The sequence below is a fragment of the Ostrinia furnacalis genome, unplaced genomic scaffold (genome assembly GCF_004193835.3).
Source record: "Ostrinia furnacalis isolate ACB-3 unplaced genomic scaffold, ASM419383v2 OfSCF0720, whole genome shotgun sequence".
In the NCBI taxonomy this organism is placed as follows: Eukaryota; Metazoa; Arthropoda; class Insecta; order Lepidoptera; family Crambidae; genus Ostrinia; species Ostrinia furnacalis.
Genome location: NW_021130959.1, coordinates 146,477 through 161,143, shown reverse-complemented (window position 1 = coordinate 161,143; position 14,667 = coordinate 146,477). Strand labels below are relative to the sequence as shown.

The 14,667-nt window shown below is 38.5% G+C and overlaps 1 protein-coding gene across 1 annotated transcript in view; it reads right to left on the bottom strand.

The window, feature by feature from the left end:
• Positions 1 to 14,596, bottom strand: part of LOC114349901 (uncharacterized) — a 30,248-nt gene extending 15,652 nt beyond the window's left edge. The window contains exon 1 of the mRNA XM_028300487.1: positions 14,314 to 14,596. The gene's annotated coding sequence lies outside the window, so the exon portion shown is untranslated. The remainder of the gene's footprint in view (positions 1 to 14,313) is intronic.
• Between the last annotated feature and the right edge of the window lie 71 nt (positions 14,597 to 14,667).

Sequence of the window (14,667 nt, the reverse complement as noted above, 5' to 3'; positions counted from 1 at the left end):
GATACGTTTTAGTGTTTACCTTGTCACGAACCGAACGTCGTCGTACAGTTTACCCGTATTGTACAATAGTCTTGCTAATAAGCAAGAACGTTACATTGCAACCCCTTCAAGTTAACAGCGCACCTGCCAATCGTGACGTCACATTGACACTGGTACGGACGGGGCGAACGCGAAGGTGTGAGGGTGAGTGCGAGGGAGTCGAAATCCAGCGAGGTGCGCAGTTAGCTCGTTCGGGTTGCAAATGTTTACCCTTTCTAAGCCGTGTGGTGATGGCAGAGTACAATACATTTGTCACCAACCCCTACTCTTCCCGCGGGTGTCGTAAGAGGCAACTTAGGGACTACACATCAAACAGAGAACGGGCAGCAGCGCTCTCTGAAAAACATCAATCTTTTAAACTGCGATCTCCAACCCGCCTGCCAAGCGTGGAGACTGGCAAAACCCTCCACTATAGTGGAAGAGGCTCATAGTCCAGCAGTAGACTGTAAAGGGCTGTTGACGACCCTTTCACGAATCAAACGTACATTAGCATTTTACCCGTATTGTACCATTCGTAAAAACACGATCAAGCGTTACATAGAAATGCTCTAGTCTACACTCACCTTTATGCATAGAGCAGTGTTCTCATAGTTTCCTTATATCGTTTACTCACGGAAGAGATATTCGATTCGTTCCTTCCTCATTTATGTTCTATGCAGCGCTTGAGGAAAGTATTTTTAATCTGCTATGATCAGCTTTTACTTGAAGTTGACATGGAGCTTGAGATAGTTAAGAAATTAATGGAAAGTATGAGAAAATTGCATATTTATGTGGAACTGTTCTAAATACTGATTTTATTACAGGTACAGGGGATTATGAATGAGTGTACCCAAGCAATAGGATACATGCACCGGTTCGTACAGTCACGGAATGAAAAGGTTCGTCAGTTTTCAAATTGATTCCTTCAACGAATCGCGAGCACATATTACCTTTTGAAACTATGTTACAGAATAATCTCGAGTTAGAGAAAATGATCTTTAACTGTTCGTCAGTGAAGTTCAAAATTATTCAGATCAAAGTTGTTTGACGATTTATCTTGTCAAGAAGATTATTATGATTGATAAACTAAAACCTTCTTGTTGGTTCAACCGGCCATTATTATTTCTATTAAATAAAAAAAAACTACATTTTGTAACATTATTGCACTGATGGAATAGAAAAATAAACAAGCAAAACCTTATTCGTTAGCAAACGTCATAATATTTATTTCAATGTTAGCAGCACTGTTTCTTGCATGGTTATGTTGGCAGGTTTGATTCTTACAGTACCTAGTGCAAGCGAAAACCGACACTAAGGTGACGAACCTTTTCATTCCACGACTGTACATAAACTACATGGTTAATAACTATCTGTTATGAATGAATGTTTGATAACTGTAAATACATGTATTTATCCACTACAGCAATCAACACAAATATCTCACTTCAATCTAAAGTTGATTAACCTTTCATTTTATTACACGAACGACTATAAAATCCAAACCAACTCAATAAAATAATAATAAAGATGTCTGACGCCATGGCTAACGCTCACGCTTAAGCTAAAAGCACAGAGGAGTTTATCTTTAGCAGGTTTTAACTAAAGTACCTAGGTATGTTTGGCAAACAAATCACAGCAGAAGCTAGGATTAGTTAAAGAAAGAATAATCTTTATTTGACAACTTAATATGTAGTAAAAAATAAATACATTAATATCATTTTAGATCACAAATAAACATCAAAAGGAGAAAAAAAAAAGGAAAAAATAATAATAAAGTTGTCAAAAAGGCCACCCTCTCAGTAACGTCTTGGCCCGTCTGCCAAGACACTGATTTTCAGTTACCTACAAACCAGCTTAATCTCAAAATACATTTTCTGTAGAATACTTCCACCAACTACAAAGACAACGGCCTTCAACACGTCTTGGTAAACAATTTAACTGACAATTGTAACGTTAACGTTACAGCACTAATCAATTATCGCCGGTTAATTATTGACGGCTAGTTAGCTGTACATGATAGTGTTGGGACACCACCGGTGTGTCCTGATTTAGTCACACATACCGATAGAACAATATCGTTTTATAAAGACTTACATTTAAATCTTTTTAGAATTTTCTGCAAACCTCTGTGTTCCCGATCTCGAATTCATATAACCCTGGAGTCTCTTAAGGAGGCACAAGTGAACAGGCATATTCGGAGTCCACTCGCTTTCTTAAATGGTGTTTTATATAGAAAAAAGTGATGTCTACTGTTTACCTGATTATCTTTGTGTTTTAGTAAGCTATGTTTATTTTATAATTTATTTTATTTTCTGTTACCACAACGAGGAAGCTCTTGGCCTTCATCTTACCTGATGGTAAGTAATGATCAGGCCGAAGGTGGAAGCGAGCTTCACCCGGATTCTTCAACCACAGAGGAACTGGCTTCTTAAATCTAACAGCCGGAACTTCTCATAATGCTAATGGATTGCTCAATAATTCCTTCTATTAATAAGCTTCATAGAAGACTCTATGATACGGGACTATTCCCACCTTTTGTACCCACCGCTGCAACTCCTGTGTAGCCAGGATCTACAGCTTGACCGCCAATAAAACAACAATGCTGATAAGAATGAATGATTCTTGAAAGAGAATGTTTATGGCGACATGAATAGGTAAGATGGTGGTACCTAGCCAGGGACCAGGTATTGTAATTATTGAACCAATTTACTTATTTCAATTGACAACATCAAGCGACCGGTATTCCGGTAAATGAACAACATTATCGGATCCGCGGGCAATAGACCTCGACATGAGACATCGCACATGCGGGTCATGAAGGAATACTGCCGTGAATCTTTAATTGCTCGAGAATTAGTTTACTGTAATAGACTAGTTAGCTATTATTTTGTCAATAACGTTTTAATCCTTTATTTGCTTTGGCTATTTGTTGAAGACATCGTATACAGGTGTCACAAGCTAGGATATTTAATGTAGGTACAGTTTGTGCAGGTGTTTTGCTACGTCTAGAAGAATTGATAAGAGTTAGTTGTCATTTCGGTATATTTCTCAATACACAGACGCCTCTTTTTTCCCGCAAAAGAACATAGGTTAGGTGGTAGCTTTTGGGGTAAGGATACGTATCCTAATTAATAGTTTACTGTTCTATTTAGTTATTAAACCATTTTTTCAACCAATTAAGGTAAGGATTAGCAAGCTGAAGTGGCAATGGGCAGGGCACATAGTACGCAGAACTGACGGCCGATGGGGCAGCAAGGTTCTGGAATAGAGGCCGTGTACCGGGAAACGCAGCGTGGGCGTCCACCCACAAGGTGGACCGACGACAGCGTAAAGGAGCAGGGAAGCGCTGGCCGCAGGCCGCTACCAATCGATCAACATGGAAAGCAAACATTGGGGGAGGCCTATGTTCAGCAGTGGACGTCCTATGGCTGAAATGATAATTTAAGGTAAAAAATATTATGACGTTTGCCCTTTGCCTAACGTGATAATCGTCTAGAGGGCGAAAGGTTACGTTGATTGAATAGAAACGTTATCGATATTCTACGAAGACCTAAACTTATCACTATACCTAGACTTTTGTAATAAAGCTGTCAAGTCATGATGTTATGTAACGTTTGACGAAACCAGCGTTTCGGTACGTTATCAATATTCGGACTTTGTATGGTAATGTATTTAAATGGTCAATTTGTGTGAATGGTTTAACGACTTGTTAGCGTTGTTTCATGCAAATTAATTTAGATTTTTGGCAGAGTTAAGTCAAACTGCCTTTTTGCAAGTCAGTTAAAAACTGAAAAGTAATATAGTGCTTCAAACAAAAATAACGTCACACAGTACATTTAATAGCAATTAATAAGGTTACGTTTCCACCAGAGATGTGCGAGGATGCGTAGTGAGGGATGTGTTTGAAAAGAACCAATATAATCGCTTCATTTACGAAGGAACGCTTCATTTAAAAGGTACTTCATTTATAAATTTTCGAGGCGAAGTAAACAGCCTAACAAATGGTGCGTACTGCGTATTTCAAACGCCAAATATCAATTAAACTGAATAAAAATAATAATTCAGGCACCTCCCGCGACCCTCACTTGGGTGCGGGCGGCGCGGGACCGGTCTTTGTGGAAAACTTTGTGAAAATTCTTGGGGGAAGGGACAAAGGTCCAGCAGTGGACGTCATTCGGCTGAAACGGACGATCGAAAATAATCAGTTCCCATATACATAAATAACTTCTTGGCTTCGAGTATTTTACCCTGAAATCATCATCATCAGGACATTAAGTCTGCACTGCAGGAACACGACACATGGAATAATCATTTGTCATTATTCAGTGGCTACCAGTACACGTCTCTTTGACCAAACATGCACTGCCCGCATTCAAATCATTACGGCCATGCGAAATTTAATCGTGGGAATGTAATAAATATGATTGAATTTAATCTGATGCGCATATCATCTTCCAAGGTTCACGTTTCTGTAACGATAGTAGAGTATAATGAAATATTATACACTATGAAAGAAACTAGTCTGCTTTATTATTGATTTACTTTTAACTTAATGAAAAGAGAGCGCTGAAGCTGAGCGGAAATCTGATTATTATTGGTTATTCAAACACATCTCTCCTCTTTGCTTTAGTGGAAATCGGGCATGATGGGCCTGATATTACGTTTAATGTGCGTCAAAAACACTGGGTTATCTCTAGTTAAATTTTCACATCATCGTTTCATTATCTCCCACAAGGGATTCAAGCCTCTACTGCAGGAGTATGACCCTCTCTAATTTACCAGGAGGCAAATTGAGGTTTCGGTCTTTCCACGCTGGCTACAGGTTGGATGCGAGATGTGCGCATCGTTCGTTAGTTCGTTTCAGCCGAGACGTCCACTGCTGGTCAACGGCATCCCCCAAGGATTTCCACAAAGACCGGTCCTGCGCCGCTCGCATCCAGGCGCCTCCCGCGACCTTCACCAGATCGTCGGTCCACCTAGTGGGAGGCCTGCCTAAGTGCCTACGCTACGTCTTCCGGCTCGTGGTCATATTTGATGTGCGCATATTTGCCCCTAAAGTGCCTTTATTAAGGGTGACCCTTTACACACATAGTTCACGGGAAGAGTGAGACTGGCCCTGTTCTCCTCTGCTAGAACCACACGGCAATCACAGAATTGTACCCCGAGACATTATGACATACGGCAAAAATCTTACTCAGCCCCAATAAAGGCTTATTCTTGCAATAAAAGCCCATATTGAGCTGTTGAACATAAAGTAAACACGACAAATAACGTTCCAACCGACTGGATCACAATATCGGATAACCGCAGATCTCCGGAATCACGAATGTTGAGACAACGAAAAGAAATCGCCAATCACGTCGTCACTTTCGAACGACGATAGACGAATTCACAATCGAGTTTTCGCTGGCAATTTTCCTATCTAAGGAAGTAGCGAACGGTGCTTATGTCATAAGTGTATCGTGCTCGTAATAATAATCATTGCAATAAGGAATTTTATTTTAAAGAACATTAAAGAGAGCTTGGAACTGATATTATGCATTGTAGGTTGAACCTAGTAATAGTTACGCCACAAAATAGAAATGAACGTCAACAAAATGTAAACTGGCAGGCGTATCATAATTAAATACAACAAGATAATTACACAAATGTTTTTAGGCACGTTGATCGATGTCACAGTAACTTACTATATCAGCGAGCTTCCACAAATGGTTCATATCAAGTTCTAGATCACCCTTATCAAGACCAAGACTCACTGGGGTATAGCTCAATGTCTAAATAACTAATCAGATTTTCTAACGTCTAGACAGCACTTTAATGAATTTTGTTAAAGAGATAAATAAAACTGAGAAAGACATCAAAGCTATGTATTGGTGGAACAAATTAATTTGAATGGTCAAGTTAAAGTTTGTAAGGGATTTTTTTTTCATATTCTCGCGATACGCATAAACTAGTATTCCATAAAATCTCCACATTCCCACAACACTGTCAATAAACAGCATACCATTGCCCCTAAATCGTATTAAAGCTCTGTGTAATCCACTAATCACTATGAACAGTTACGTAAACGGTGAAACAATGACTAATCCATTTGACCTGCCCTCTTCAGGTTAACGTTCGTGTTTACTATACTTTCAAATACCACTATAGTCCGTTACTTATTGTTAAATGGTTCGCCAATCGGTTTATTGATGATGTTTGTATGATCCGTGTCAGAAAGTATGATTGATATTATAACTGTTGCATCTTTCAACAGTTTCAACTCATGCGCAACTTTCGTGTTGTTTGTGTTGAAGCCCACATTTAAGTGATTGAGTAAAAAAATGATCTTTGAGTATTTTCTTCTAAAAGTCAAAGAATGACCAAAGTTCAAATTCACCCATTCCCTTGTCGCCAACAGTCCCTACCAAACTTTTATTCCGATTTGTTCCCTAAAGAGGAACACTTTCCCCCGGGACAAACTAGACCTTCACTGATTGGGATCTTATTGGCGGTCAAGCTGTAGATCCTGGCTACACAGGAGTTGCAGCAGTGAGAACGAGAGGTGGGAATAGTCCCGTTTATTGAAGACAAACAAAGTAGGGTACTGAATTGGAAAAGTTTAAAACTTAATCAACATTTTAGGAAACATACAAATCTTTAGGCAACTAGATACTAGTGGATTTAAGCATCTAACAAAATTGTGGTAGATCGTGGTGCTATTACCCCAGAGTACCAGAACAATAGCTGACAGACCTAATGACATCGCGATCGGCTTAACGTTTACATAACCTCAGGTGGCGATTAGTGACCACCCCGACGACTTTTACTTTACATTGTACGATGTTACAATAACTAGTGTTTCGAAATCGATCAGACTTGTATGGGGAGTTTTTGTTTGATTAATCTACTTACCTATTTGGATTGAAATACTGTTGGATTATTGCGAGCTGGTTGACTATTACAGCATACGTATATTATAAGACCTATTTATCTTTATGTTTAGCAATATTCGATTTAATACCAGGATGTATCCCTTATTTGCACTGTACAGTTGAAAGCACATCAGAATACACGTTTTTCTTGCAAACTAGGTGTACACATCGATTAGTTTGAAGATCCGTTATCTGTAGATCCATTTTCGCCAGAAAATTGGGCAGTCGCAACGTTTTCCTAAACTGAGAAAAGTCGGTGTCAGTGCTGAAACTGCTGAAATGGCCTTGTACTCTCAAAGTTAGATACGAAAAAAAAATTGGTGAAAGTATTTAGTTGTGTAAATGCTGGAGCCAAAGTCCAAACCAATGATCGCATTTCAGATGGTCATAAATAGGGGACGATCAACTAGTCTTCAGTCGCCCTATGTAAAAGCCATCAGACACCGACGGAACGGGAAAAAAGTTACGCTAATGTTTGTTGACTCGGCAAGTGTGACGGATTGTCGCACAATGGGTTAGCCAACCCGGTGCCTGACTTATAATTTCCGTGGTTACGACGGGGGATATGGAGTTGGCTGACGTAACGGTCAATCAGCAATTTGACCATTTTATTGACCATTGGCAAGGGAGAAAGGCAATCGAGGGTAGCTTATGAGTCCCCTGATGGACAATGAAGTCATTTAGCATTGGCACATTTAGGGTCCTTTTTATGGGATCTGGACCCAGTAATCATGAGTTAGTATAGTACATCAACTATCATCTTCAAATCAGCAGCCCAACACATTATGGGAGGGCACCGACAAAAGACAGTGCAAGTGCAAGACACTGCCTAAAAGTTACAGCGAGGTGAGAAGTGACCATGAAAGATTATGACAGTTTAAAAATTTCTTGCAAAATCGCTCTTATATCAACATCATAAAAGTGTTTACTTTATGTGCTTTCGTCTACCGAAACCGTCTAGAAATACATACAAAGCCGCATTGTAAAGATGAAACCCAACACTCATTGTTTGCCCTCACAATTATCACTGGAAAGTCGGGTTCTTTCTTAAGCAAGCAGGCGCAGTTTTTGCGGGAAAATACATGGTAATGTTACTGCGTTAATCACTCTAATTGTTCGTTATAGATACACTTTCTTATTTCATACTAGACTAGCTTTTGCTCGCGACTTCGCCCGCAAAGTTTCGGTCTGTCACGGAAAGACTGTCACGCGTGTTCCCCTTTCAAAAACTGGACGCAGGTTGGTCGTAGTAAGGACAATCTGGTCAGGTGGGGATTAAACATCGAGTGCGTGCGGTTTTGTTCCCCAGTCGATGAAGCACCTGATGTCGTGCCCTGAGTGCCCGAGCAACTGCACTCAGGAGGATTTAATGAGTGCTGCTGACAACGCCACTCTTGTGGCGGAGTTTTGGGCTGACACTGTGTAGGTTTGTTGTCGACACGGAAAGAAGAAGAAGAAATCTATCTAGCTAGTCTATTAGGTGTACTTCAATAATATCTTCATGAAGTTAATGTATTTTTATTTCAAGGGGTTAACTTGAGAGAAATGTAGTCATTTCAAAGAAACTTTCCTGAGACAACATTGAGGCAATAATAATAAAAACATAATTACTTTAGCCAAGCATTTAAGAGTTATAAACTCCTATAAACGTTAGACGCACAGTTGCCAAAACATTTTGGAGACCATTAACAATCCGTAACAACAGCTTCGCGTGACAATCATAGAGTTTTCACTTAGCTTTAAGGCGGTTATCACACTGCGACGCGCTCCGCGGCGGTTCGCGGCGCAGTGTGATAACCAATAAAGATTTCATATAAAAAATCCCGCGCGCAGACGCGTTGTCAGTGTGAAGTGCCGCACGTGTTTTCTGTACAAACTGAGACACTTGCATACAATGATTAAATCTGTCGTCCCGCGTACCGCGGCTGAGCGCGGCGCAGTGTGATAACCGCCTAATCCCATAGTAAAATCAAGTACAATAGTCATTTCAACGTTATAATTTTTAAGCGTAGCATTTAATATGGATAATACTTTCCACTTTCTAAATATTAACATGGCGGATGTTTTAGGGTCGGTCTAGATCTGATAAAGGAAAGGCTCCAGTTTGCGAGAAAAACTATCAGTTAGAGGCAGTTTTAATCGATAATTTCAATTTCATTGAGATCTTTTATCGGTACTAATTTTTGACAACCGCCCGCGTTGCAACTAGAGATTGGTTTCCACCCGGGTAAAAACCCAATAAAAACCCGTTTCATTCCACCCGTGGGTGTTTACACCGGGTGAAAACAAATAATTTTATAATTATTTCAATTGGTATCTTTTCTTTATTTTTATTGAATTTTTCTCATTTAAGTTTATTGATTAATAAGTAATAAGTCAAATTTAACACTAATATGCATTTATATCGTGGCCAAATCGTAAAATTGATCACGTTATGATGATGTGACCAATTATTTTATAAAATGGTGTTATTTCAAGAATCGTTGAACCGATTTAGAAGAAATTTTGTAGGAACACAATAATGGGGGGGGGGGGATGCCAAAGATGCCAAACTCTCTCTTTGATGACATTACGGTATAAAGTTACAAATAACAACACCAACTACAAAGTACTTCTGCTTAAAAACTTGAAATCGAACCGCCCTTCCGCCACTGTAACGCATTGTAACGTTTTTCAAGACCTCCTCTCCCCCCAGATTGCATTACGTAACACTAGAACGCCCCCTTAGCAACAAATACCACTTCTCACTTTAAAAAAACGCTATTTTTGTTTTCACCCATCAGAATGGGTGATAATGGGTAAAAACCGGGTTTTTACCCAAATCACCCAGTTTTAAGCCAATCGGGTGAATTGGGTTTTTACCCACTACCCATCTCTAGTTGCAACTGCTTTGAAATTGCCCCTGCTTTCAGTGTGCCTACTGCCGCGCTGCAACTGACCCGCACTGCTTCTGACCCGCGTTTGGTCTGTGGAAGCCTTTATTGTGAAAATACGCTCTCTTCTTGAAAGCTTGCAGGTCGTATCCGCCCGGAAACACCGCAGACGACAGTCCATTCCACAGTTTGGTTGTACGGGGCAGGAAGTTTCTAGAGAAACGTACTGTTGTGGACTGCCAACCATCTAAGTGATTAAACCGCAATTTGTTTAACTGGAAGGTTTGAAATTAATTGTACCTTACCGTATTGTGCGTCTGATGATTTCAAGTTATTTTTATTGGTACGTAACTAATTAGTTTGTTTTTGCTAATTATTTATTCTATCGTAGTCGTAGGTCAGTAACGTAATACGGTACAGTACGAGGGGTCCCGTACTTTTTTGGAAACCTTTAAAATATTGTGTATCTTCTTAAGAAGATTTCAATAGGCAATATTCAAGTGAAATTAATCAATCTGAACTCCATAGGCAATTTCATATTAAAATATGCATTGCGTGCTTCTTACAATGCAAACTGATCATAACTATTGCGGTACCATCAAATATCATTTAAAATTCAAATTCAAATTCAAATTCAAATATTTATTTGCACAATTTTGGGTAAACATAGATTAAGATTGTTTATCGAGTATTCTTTGATTGATATCTTATTCTGTGCCACTGGCACTTTCTCTAGATTCTTTTGGTTTGGTACAGTCACCGTTAAATATTCTTGGATGGCTCAAACATGGAGTGCAAGTGTGGTTTGGTTCCCCACCCCAGTCGACGAAGCACATGATGTCGTGCCCTGCGTGCCCAAACAACTGCACGCAGGAAGATTATAATATGAAGGCTGACATGCCACTCTTGTGGCGGAGTTTTCAGCTGACACTGTGTAGGTTTGTTGTCGACACGACAAGAAGAAGAAGCGTCAAAGACACATAAGTAGCTAAAAAATTCGCAACACGTCTTTGTTACAATCAGAATAAGGTTGTGGTCAACTTTTTGGCCACTTTGGGTGTCACCAACTAATGACTATGACTGTACCGGTATTATATGTGGATGATATAGTTCCAAAATACTGGACTGTCCTGTCGATGACATTGACAGTGGGGCGCCACCGTCAATACCGGATCGCTGGTTCAGATTTTTGCCATGTTGGAAATCATATAGTTGAACGATGGTAGCGCCCCCCTGTCATTGAGTTTGGCGGGACAGTTCAGCGTGGGTCATCTATATAATGATAATGATGACTATTCACATTGTCGTGAGCGTAGTCTTTTATTTTTCATGCATTGTTATGTTGAGCTTGTGTCATAAGTAATGTGCAGTGCGAATTTCAATTTACCATACGGTTCGGGAATTGTGCGCACCGCGTTTGGTTCTGTTTTGATGAAAATTGTAATGATGCTATAACTTATTTGATACGACGATAAATTTTCGGAAATGCACCTATCCTATGCAAAGAGAGATGCCATAATGGGCAAGTGTTAGATAGACCCGAAAATGCGAACAACGGTGTAGGGTAATTACGCCGGTTTTCCGTCCAGCTCCTGTTTTCGTCCATTTGACCGACTTGCAACAAACAAATACGGAAAATTAGAATACAAACCTAACTTTCCGTGCAAGTTTGGACTTGTTACAATCTATAAAATCAAAAAAAAAAAAAAAAATCAAAAAATATATTTATTCAGTTTAGACCACAAGTGGCACTTATGAACGTCAATAGAAAATAATAAAAAAAGAAAAAGGTAGCCCTTATGGGGCACTTTACATGTCTCCTTATCTTTTGGGCCCTACCAGCGCTTCGAGACAAACATATGGCAAGTGCTGAGAAGAAACGCCGGAACAAACTCAGTCACCACTTATTGCCAGGAATTATCTAACGGTAAGAATAGTCAAATTTAAATCATTTTACTTCAATGGACCTACAAAATACAATGTTTTTTCTTCTAATATGATCTTATTGCTATTACATTAAATATTTTAGTTTACGTCCACCTTTTAACAGTGATAAACCCATAAAAACCGTTAAAAAGATGTGGACGAAAACAAAAAACAGCTTTAAACGTTGTTGTGTTTTCGTCCATGACGTCATGAGCGAGCACTGGGGTAGACGAAAACCAAAATTAGCTATTCCTGAAGATTAGTTTTCGTCCATTTGTCCTTCGGCCTATTGAAATATTTTCCTAAATTTAGGTAAGAAACTTATTTAAATCTTTTTGATATCAATTGAAAGCTAACAAAATTACCTTTCAAATGATATACCACAATCCATAGTTACTGTATTGTAGAATTGGTTTTAAGTTAATAATTCAACTGCACCCTTTTTTCTACACAGTGGTCGAAAACTAACGTACACTAGGACGAAAACTGATTTTTTTGGACGAAAACTAGTGAAATCGCCTCTTTTGCATAAAATATTTTTTATAAAAAAACCCGTGCTATTTACTTATTGTCATATAATATTAACGTAAAGTAGACTATATAAGGACTAAAATGACATATGATACATATGAGTAAGGGTATTTGAAGATATTCATTTCGCATCACAAAGTTGGCAACTCCGATAATTGGACGAAAACTAGCGCACTTACCCTATAAAAGGGAGGATAAGTGGAAAAAAATAAACCAACAGCTTCTTTGTGGCTCGAATCAGTCTGATAACTCAAAATACTCCATCTTAATCATAACGAGATTGGGACATGAACGACGACGACAAAAAAGGCCGAAAATAAAGATGCGAAGGCCTGAAGTATTCTAACCAAACCAGATTCAGTTAAAGATGGCCATCTAACCAAACTAGATTCAGTGAAAGATGGCCATAGGGACAGAAGTGAACCGACAATCTGGTAAATGGGTCATTTTGGAAATCCTCAAGGACAACTACGGACGAAAGCTGTCGAGCATGTGGAGAACATGCGGAGTCCATGAAACACCTACTGTGCGTATGCGACGCGCTAGCTAGAACTAGAATGGGTCTCCTGGGGTCGGCTTATCCGACACCAGAAGATTATAGGCCCTTCTCATCCAAGCACTTGATTCACTATATGGATAGGATCTTTGTGGATGAGGGGGGATAAAGGTATAGGGAAGCACAAAACATCCCAATGGGCCGACGTGCACTGCGCCCATGCGCGGCCATAAATAAGATAAGATAAGATTTCTATAGGGGAAGGCTTTGTCCTGTGGTGGATGTCTTTTGGTTGAAACTGTTCGAATTAATGAAGAATAAGTTAGCCAAACACAAACTACAAGCTTATTAGCACAATCTGCCGCATAACCGTGTGAATTTTCATAACATCTCACCAAAGTATAATATAAGGTCACTTAGCATGTTGTGAAAGAACTAAGAACCTGTGAATTACTGAAGAAATAGTTTTTTTATGTTCTTTTCGTCCTATCTAAGAATATTGTAATGTGTAGTTACCAGATCTATCGGTTTGAATACTAATGTAGATTAATTTTATAATTGACATAGGCAACCTACTGGAGAGACTAAACAGTCCAGTAATGTGTTATTTAAAGGATAGAGAAGCTATCGAAAGCAAAATTCTTGCTACATTTTAGAACGAATTAAAACTAAAGTTTAACTCGGCACATAATTTTTAATCTAATGAGTGGTATCTATTTAAAACCAATTGTTAACTGCGATTGTGGTCAAATATCTGCCTTGTTATGCATAAAAATAATTTAATTACTTTTTATTAGTTCTGCCTCTAAACAAGCGATATGTATCCTATTGTTTGTGGTTAAAACATCATTCGCTCATCCACCTGCATAATAAAAACTTGGATATCCAATGGGATAACTGGTCCTAACTTGTAGGCTCGTAGGTAATGTTACTACATAATGCTAATGGACTACATTACTAGAAACTTTTACTAAAATTTGCTAGTAACAAAAGAATTATTTATTTAAAATGCCAAAAATTTTGAAAATTAGGCAAACTATAAGTAATAAATATGAATTAAATGAGATGGATCACTTGCACTAGTCATTCTCACTAGCTAAATATTACAAAAACTGCAACCAAGGAGTAAAAATTCAACTATTGACAAAATCAAATTCAGTTATGCATGGTGTAGATAAGCCGAACCAGACAATCATGTTACAAACATGGACTATAAGCCAGCTAATCTTCAAAGTTAAAAAATAGTATAAGTTGATAAAGGTAGGTGGGTAGATAGTTCAAGCTAGTAAAAGGAAAAGGTAATAAATCAGTGACATAATTTAGTTTATTGGAGTTTACATAATTTTGAAATCAGTCATGCAAGTAACTTCACTTTAATATTATTAATGGACTTAACAGTCCAATTTGAGGGAAAGTATAATGCTGTAACACGAAGAAATTGAGAATAGTTGTAGGCAAGTACCTACTTACTATAAAGAAAGTAGGTGAATTTAAGAAGTTTTTTGGCATATATCCTGGGGAATTAATAATAAAAAGTGGTTATCCTCTAACTTACCTGTTATCGAATGTTGGCCTTGTTTTTAAAACTTTCAACTTGGGATGTGCACTTCAGAAACTTGTTCACTTTTGTGGCATGTAAAATAAACAATCAATGCTGTTTTAATTCGAATCCAGATAATAGAAATCACTGCATTGGAAAGTTATTTATAAAAATTCACGAAAAACTTGTTTTGATAAAGTTAACTTTGCACGTAAAACACAAAACAAAATAACTTTCTTTGAGTCCCGTCCACGCGTGCGCCAGCCATCACTTTCCGTTCAGAAATAAGAGTGAATGGAGAATGATTTTAATTAGCGTTGTTCGTTCAAGGAATGAGTGAGTGATGAAACGTCAAGCACTAATGTCATT